The sequence below is a fragment of the Bos indicus genome, chromosome 12 (genome assembly GCF_029378745.1).
Source record: "Bos indicus isolate NIAB-ARS_2022 breed Sahiwal x Tharparkar chromosome 12, NIAB-ARS_B.indTharparkar_mat_pri_1.0, whole genome shotgun sequence".
Classification (NCBI taxonomy): domain Eukaryota; kingdom Metazoa; phylum Chordata; class Mammalia; order Artiodactyla; family Bovidae; genus Bos; species Bos indicus.
In genome coordinates, this window is record NC_091771.1 from 40,787,070 (window position 1) to 40,796,094 (window position 9,025).

The following is a 9,025-nucleotide window of genomic DNA, read 5'->3' on the forward strand; positions in this document are numbered from 1 at the left end:
TTACTTATTTCAGAAAGTTAAGAATGTCTCCAAATTTAGTTCTTTAGCATTGAATTATGGAAATAAACACTCCTTATGGGTCTCCTAATGCTATTCTTTGCTCATTCTGTGCCAGTCAGGGCCAAAGGTCCTGGAATGCTTCAATTGTCAATGATCCTCTCCTAACATAATTGGTTTCTATCTCAATTTGAATTGAACATTTGTGTTGCTGACAGAAATTCAAAGAACCAAATTGTTTTGTCTTTGAGAAAGAACAGAAGATGTGAAATAATCCTCATAATAAGCAATGTGTGCTTTCTTGATAATGTACAGCTACTTGCCTGTAGAATAATAATAGTTAAGAAAAATATTTTAAAGATCCACTTATTTCTTAGAATTTTCTAAGATGAAATGATATCTACTTTATTTATAAATAAAAATTCACACTGAATTAACTAAAATTACATTTCAGCAAATACTAATACCAACTAGCTCCATACAAATATATGGAAATCAAGAATACATTTTGATAACCATAGTATAGATTACAATTAGGATTGCATTAACTGCTGAGCTCTATATTATGTATGTTTGCTCATATCAAAAGCTCACCCAGCCTTATCTAGTTTTAAAAATACATGGCTTTTTTTTTTTTTTTTTTTTGACTAACTTTTTAGGGCTACAATGAGGTCAAATAAGGCTATACATGTAAAGAAAGAAATATGTTAGAACTCAGACAATATTGGTACTAAAATACATCACGAATATTTGACTTTCAAGATATATTAAATATGCTAAAGTAGTACTTTTCACATATCAGTCACTACTAACTTTCTCTTATCCTCTGTTCCTCATATCCATTCAGTTATCTATTCTGTTAATTATTCTGTCATAAATTTGTCTTTTTGTTGTTGTTGTTGTTATTCCCACATTAATTCAGATTTTCCTAAAAAGCCTGTAGTTATTTTATAGTTACTTTTCTTCACTCTAATCTATCATTCCATTTTAATCTGTTTGGTTCTTATCAGATTTGTTTTCTAAAGTAATAAATTCATTATCAGAATTATCTGATAAAGGCCTTTAAGTAGTTTCACTGTTTTAGTTCTTTATTTCTCTTAATGTGTTTAGGCTTTATCACCTGTGTTTCCTTTGTGGATCAATCAGACATGCCTTTGGTGGACTCTGGAGCTGGACAGACCTAAATTGACAGCTTGAGTTTGTCCTCTAACTGTGAGATGTGTTTGAGTTCTTCAGGCTCTCTAAATATTATATGCCTGTCTACAAATTGGGCTTCCCTGATAGCTCAGTTGGAAAAGAATCCACCTGCAATGCACGTGACCGTGGTTTGATTTCTGGGTCGTGAAGATCCACTGGAGAAAGGATAGGCTACCACACTCCAGTATTCTTGGGTTACCCTTGTGGCACAGCTGGTAAAGTATCTGCCTGCAATGTGGGAGACCTGGGTTTGATCACTGGGTTGGGAACATCCCCTGGATAAGAGGAAGGCTACCCACTCCAGTATTCTGGCCTGGAGAATTCTATGGACTGTATAATCCATAGGATCGCAATGAGTCTGACACAATTGAGCAACTTTCACTTTCACTTTGGTCTTCCCCTGTGGCTCAGACAGTAAAGAATCCACCTGCAATGCAGGAGACCTTGGTTTGATCCCTAGGTCAGGAAGATCCCCTGGAGAAGAGAATGGCAATCCACTTCAGTATTCTTGCCTGGAGAATTCCATGGACAGAAAAGCCTGGTGGGCTATAATCCATGAAGTCGCAAAGAGTTGGACACAGTGAGTGAGTAATGCTATCACTTTCACTAATTACTATAGAGAGAAAAATGTGTGCCTGCCTCAAAGAACTGTTATGAGAATTGAAATTAAGTAATACGAGGTCTTAGAGCTCCTGTGTATGGGTTTTCCCTTGGTTTGATTTTTGGCTTTTCCCACAACACATCTCCCAAACACGAGTCTTCATTTCCACATTAAGTAAAGAAACCAAATAAACTGAGACTGACTCCTTCCTCTGGATCACAGTAAATGTCTGCTTCTCCAAACTTGCTGAAGGGAGAAAATAACAGCAAGAAGCAACTGAACATTTTGATGAAGCAAATGACAGATTTAATGAACTAGCCAGTGAAGAGACTCTGAAAGAACAGAAATATAACAAACTCCAACCATTTTTTTTACCAGATGCAGTCAGAATTGTTCACCAAAACCCAAAATTTTGGGGTGACACTATTTGCCAACCATCTACAAGTGTCTGCACTGCTTGTGGAGGAGGAAGAAGGAGTGCTACACTACTTGATAGGAATTGAATTGACAGAATTTGAAGATGGTAAATCAAGTTACAGAATAGATTTTTATTTTAATAAAAACTCTTACTTCAAAAGTAAAATTCTCTCCAAAGAATTTCATCTGAATGAGAGTGGTGATTCATCTTCAAAGTCCACTGAAATCAAATGGAAATCAGAAAGGATTTCACTAAACACAAAAGAAGAAACACAGAAGAAAGCCAGCAGGAAGAGACAGCATGAGGAACCAGAGAGCTTCTTCACCTGGTTTACTGATCATTCTGATGCAGGTGCAGATGAGTTAGGAGAGGCCATCAAAGATGATATTTGGCCAAATCCATTACAGTACTACATAATTCCTGACACGGATGATGAAGAAGGGGAAGGAGAAGAAAAAGATGAGGAGGAGGAAGGATTGGAAGATATTCATGAATGACGGGATGAAGATGAAGGTGAAGAAGATGAAGATGATGGGAAAGAGGAAGAAGATGGAGATAAAGAAGAGGATGACTAATGGAACCCTAATGGATTCCAGCTTTCTTTTCTTTTTAAAAAAATTTTCTCTAGTCCCTGAGAGCAAGTTGCAGTATTTTTTTCCCTTCTTGTGCAAAGTCATCCTGTTTTTGAGATCTCTTTTCTTCTTTATACCATGTTTCTCAACTTATTACTTTGAGCAGAATTTAGTGGGAAAAAGAATATCCACTCCTTTCTGTTCCAAATCAATTTTTATCCTTCCTGTCTCTACAAAAACTCTATGGAATCAACACTACCATGTTCTATGAGAAAAAGCAAAATCTTCTGCTCACTTGCTGCTGCTGCTGCTGCTGCTAAATCACTGTAGTCGTGTCCGACTCTGTGCGACCCCATAGACGGCAGCCCACCAGGCTCCCCCGTCCCTGGGATTCTCCAGGCAAGAACACTGGAGTGGGTTGCCATTTCCTTCTCTAATGCATGACAGTGAAAAGCAAAAGTGAAGTCGCTCAGTCCTGTCCAACTCTTAGTGACCCCATGGACTGCAGCCTTGCAGGCTCCTCTGTCCATGGGATTTTCCAGGCAAGAGTACTGGAGTGGGTTGCCGTTGCCTTCTCTGCTTAGCTCTTCTGAAAGCTGGAGGGTACTAAGCTCCTGTGTAATAGGGCACAAAATGTTTAGCTTTTGTTCTTTTTCTAGATATTGGGCTCAGACATTATACTGGGTCTCTGTGTGAACAGACAGTTAGCATTTACCAACTTGTATCTGTCAACTTTCTCTTGTTTAGAAAAAGAAAAAAAAAATTTTTTTTAAATGGAGTTACAGAAGGTCAGCAAAGGGTGGGTTTGAGATGTCTGATTGGGCTAACTGGGCATTTTGACAACATGTCTTTTCCTTTGGCATGTTTAGTTGTAATGTTTATGGACATCCTTGCAGTTTAAGGTGACACTTTTAACATAAAATTCTCTCCTGATTATGATTTGAGCCCTTCCACTCAATGGGAAAATCAGTAGAACCTGTAGGATATTATTTACAATTGACATTCTCAATTATAACTTTCTGTTTATTGTTAAATTTTTCTTTCTGTTTCACTGGAAAGGAAAGGTGATGCTCAAAAGTATACAAGTTGCTTCGCTACAATAAAATAAATGTTTACACAAAACGGATTTATTGCTTTTCTCTCAGAACAGACATACTTAATGTAATTTCCAAGTTTGACTTGCATAACATTATTGTCAAACTTTGTCACCCTAACTTCACATTTCTGATACACTTTGCAGGATGATCTTATGGCTATGTTATTTGAGTAACTGCATTTGAAAAAAATGTCTCCATAGCAAGTAATAACTTCCCTGGTGGCTCAGTGGTAAAGAGTCTGCCTGCAATCCGGGAAACCTGGATTCAATCCATGGGTCAGGGAGATCCGCTGGAGAAGGAAATGGCAACCCACTCCAGTATTCTTGCCTAGGAAATCCCAAGAGAAGAGGAACCTGGCTGTGCTACAGTCCCTGGGGTTACAAAAGGGTTGGACATGACTGAGAGATTAAACAACAGTAGCTAGGAACTCATCCTGGGTATAATTGCCATCAATTTCCATAATTGTTTATATCATTCAGGATATCAGATTGTTGAAAACCCAGTTCTTAATACATTGTACCCTTGACTTGAATCTCAAATTGGCATTTCAAAATATGGGCTTTTATTTACCTGGATATGATAATAGTGCCTGCCATCATCATCAGACAGACCTGGTGCTCTACTGCTGGGTTAATACACAACAGGGCAATTGTTGGCATGACTTCACTGGCACTGTATGATGTGGCCAAGAAGACAAGTTTTCAGAATAAGAAGTCCATATTGATGGTTAAGAAACTCAGGTTATTAGTACTTCTGTCTCAAAATACCAGTTCTTTAGCATATGGTACTCAAATGAAACATCTCTATGTGAATCTGGATGTGAAGATGCACTCTGTTCTATGTGCTAAATGCTACTGAGCATAAATAACATTTTGAGAAGCTACCTAATGTATAAGCTTTTTAATGCTGCTAAAATATAGTAGCTAAAATAAAATGTCACTTAACTTTTTCAGAGATGAATGAATGGACAGCCTGATCAAATTCAAAGCTTTTTATATTCTATCAATAGGCAAAGTATAATGGAAACCTGTTTAGATGGATAGCATGCAATTTCTGCACAGTTCTCTAGTAAATACGTCATTGCATACAGGTCAGGAATCTTGCTCCAATACATAAAGTTTTTTTAAAAACTAAAAATGTAATAGTGCATATGCTAGTTTCAGTGCCTAAATAAATATTAACCATTCAAACTGTACTTTTGCCTAAAATAAAAAAAAAAAAATTAATGCAACTCAATAATGTTTAAGAAGGCAACCCATGTCAGTGATTGTTCAAATATACCTGATCTGGGGCTTTTGCACATTTTGCCTCTGCATTTTTTGATCAAATCACTTGTCTCTCTCCCTTTCCTCCCATGGACCACTGTTGATCGTACTGGAAAAATCTAAAGCTTATGGATACTCTCCCATGTAGGAGGTAGAATATTCAGACCTTGAGAACTACAGGGGGACTTTGCACTCGGTGGCTTCATAGCCCCATTCATATACTGGCCTAATCTAACTGCATCTTGTTTTCATTTCTTCTCAATGCCCAGGGCTCCATTAAATAAATCTTTTTATTCTAACCACTCTCATCACTTTCTCATTGGTTATGCACTGAATACTGGCATCCTCCCAAAATTCAGAATTCATATGTTGAAATCCTATTTTTTCATTTTATAAAATGAATGTAATGAAGTACATTTCTGTGAAGAACATTTTGTTAAATTATTCTTTTCCTTGTTCTTACTCTTAAATGGAGAATTACTAGACTTTTGTGTATGAAGCTTGTTATATATTACTAAATTTGTTTTTAGAAAAAATGTTTACAAGTTGCACTTAAACTCTAAGATTAACATTTGAAAATTCATTGGTAGTTTGCTATTTGAAATGTTTTTTTCTATAGTTTCTCATTTTAATATTCTGTAATTATAAATAAATTCTAATCTACTTTTAGGGGCATACTTTTATAAAAAATTATTTGCAATTACATTGAACTTAAAAATGAGTTTAAAATAATTGACATGTTTATTATAACACCCATTTATTTAAGTTTTCAATTATCAAAGAGTATGCTCTTATCCCTGGAAGTGTCTACATAGATGTTATTAGTGTGTATATTGCATATTTTTATCCATGAACACGATCCCCTTCTACTTCTGGAAATTACTAAAGATATCTTACATAAATACTTCCAACAAGAATGAAATAAATTATGTTAAAAGTAGGTGCTATAAGAGCTTTTGTTCCATTCCAAAGAATCATTTGTATGATGCTTCACATGTCTTTATGAACATTTTTAAACAAGGCAGCATAAGTAGAATCATTAAAGATTCAGGTCCTATGTTATTTGGGTGAATTTTAAACCCACCCCTACTATTCAATGTTCATAATTTGTAGCAAAATATTTAAAGTACCTAAGATTTTTTTTCTGGTGACTCAGCAGTAAAGAATCCACCTGCAATGCAGGAGATACCAGAGACTGAGAGTTCGATCCTTGGGTTGGGAAGATTCTCTGGAGGAGGGCATGGCAACCCACTCTGCATTCCTGCCTAGAAAATCCCATGGACAAAGAATCCTGGTGGGCTGAAGTCAGTCCATGTGGTAGCAAAGAGTCGGACAGGACTGAAGCAACTAAGTATGCAGCACACCAGACTTTTTCTGATTTGTTACATGAGAATAATAAACGTCATGACTATAATTAAGACATCTTAAATCTTGCAAAGGAAACTAAATGAAATAAATAATGCAAAATGTTGGGAGAATGAACAATCAATAGAGTTTGTCTATGAATATTATTATTAGTTTATTTCTCTAAATATTTCCTTTTGTCTCTGCATTTTCTATAGGAAGATGATCCCCTTATCTTTTCCTTTCAGATACCATCACTTAATCCCACTTGGCAATTACAAAGCTGTTTACCCCTTGAAGTGAAGTTAAGCTAACTTCAGATGTGTTTTTACTTCCTGACTCAGTCACAGGGCTATGCTTTGGATACAACAAATATAGTAAAGACATTTTCTGGAGATGGATTACAATTTATACTTTTTTTTTCTGAAAATGCATAGAGGAAGCTATAAGGAACATGATTTAAAATATACAGAAGATTGAAGTATATTAGTTTTCAGAGAAGACGTAAGTATTGCTGTGGCTGAGGCCAGAATTTTGTTGTTGTTGTTTTGATTGCTGCAGCACAGCAACAGGTTTCTTAAAACTGCTTCCTAGTTATGATGGCAATGGAAAAATCAATATAAGTAATTCTAAAAGAATCATGCAACACATAGTTCAAGTACTTAGTTCCTGGCTGATATAACTTAATTCGGAGTACTTTTGTCCTGTTTTCCATGTAGTTTCCAACATTTTTTGGTTGAAATTAGTTCTAGATATTTTATATGTATTTTTTAAGTGCCAGTGAGACTGGAATGCATAAAGGGATGCTCTTGCCCTTGAGAAACTCACAATCTAGTAGAGAAGTTGAAACTGTGACGAGATCATCCCAACACAATGCCTTAAAAGCTGTCAAAGTTAATAACTCTGTATGTGGCTCACAAAGTAGGGAACAGCTTCTGCCCTGTGGTGCAAATGATAAGCTTTCACAGAGGAGGTGACAACTGAGCTAGTTCTTCAAAGATGAGTAAGAGACTTTTAGGGAGAGAAAAAAGTAGTCCTTTGGGAATATTTCAATCTTCTTGAAAAATACCCATTATATTTTCCTTGGAGCACATAAGAATTATATGAAGTCTGTGATATGATACAGATAATAGTTAAAAATTCGTCATGTGTTGAAAATAAACAAGCTTAAGGTGTTGTATAGCTTAATTACATGTAAACAAAACAAACCTATGAAGATATTTCAAGTGGATATAATCTTTAGATCTTTGATATTAGCTAATATTTTAAAAACATTTTATTGAAAGAAAATATTCATATAGAAATATGCATATATCATTCTACAATGTGATAAATTTTCAGTAACAGTACACCTGCATAACCAGAATTCAGATCAAGAAACAGAAAATTGTCAACATTTCTGAAACACACCAAGAATGCTTCTCATTATATCTTGAAGTCACTATGCAATTCCCCAAAGGTACTGTTATCCAGGATTCTAACAAGTTGGTTCATATTTATTTTTTCACTTGATATAAAGGAAATCAGACAAGAATATATATATATGAGGTTTCTTTAGCTTAGCACTTCATTTGAAATTGATACATATTATTAAGTATAGCATATTGAAAAGCAGAGACATTACTTTGCCAACAAAGGTTCGTCTAGTCAAGGCTATGGTTTTTCCAGTGGTCATGTAAGGATGTGAGAGTTGGACTGTGAAGAAAGCTGAGCACTGAAGAATTGATGCTTTTGAACTGTGGTGTTGGAGAAGACTCTTGAGAGTCCCTTGGACTGCAAGGAGATCCAACCAGTCCATTCTGAAGGAGATCAGCCCTGGGATTTCTTTGGAAGGAATGATACTAAAGCTGAAACTCCAGTACTTTGGCCACCTCATGCGAAGAGTTGACTCATTGGAAAAGACTCTGATGCTGGGAGGGATTGGGGGCAGGAGGAGAAGGGGCCGACAGGATGAGATGGCTCGATGGCATCACTGACTCGATGGACCTGAGTCTGAGTGAACTCCGGGAGTTGGTGATAGACAGGGAGGCCTGGCATGCTGTGATTCATGGGGTTGCAAAGAGTCTGACACGACTGAGCAACTGAACTGACTGACTGACTAAGTATAGCAAATGAATGATTTATTCTCATTGTTGTATAGTATTTCACTCTATAATTTATTCATCATTTCTGTTTTCAATGGAGATTTATGTAGTTTTAAGCTTGGGGCTGTTATGAATACTGCTCTTATAAACATTTAGTACTTTCTTTTTAAATTGACATATAAATATGTTTCTGCTGAAAATATATTTAGGTGTGACTTGCCACATCATGGGATATGCATGCTGCTGCTGCTGCTAAGTTGCTTCAGTCCTGTCCGCCTCTGTTCGACCCCATAGACAGCAGCCCACCAGGATCCCCCGTCCCTGGGATTCTCCAGGCAAGAACACTGGAGTGGGTTGCCATTTCTTTCTCCAATGCATGACAGTGAAAAGTGAAAGTGAAGTCACTCAGTCGTGTCCGACTCTTAGCGACCTCATGGACTGCAGCCTACC

General features: G+C 36.5%; 1 pseudogene; it reads left to right on the top strand.

Moving 5' to 3' along the window:
• The first annotated feature begins 2,020 nt into the window (after positions 1-2,020).
• LOC109567060 (protein SET-like) lies at positions 2,021-2,788 on the top strand (annotated as a pseudogene).
• Positions 2,789-9,025: the final 6,237 nt, after the last annotated feature.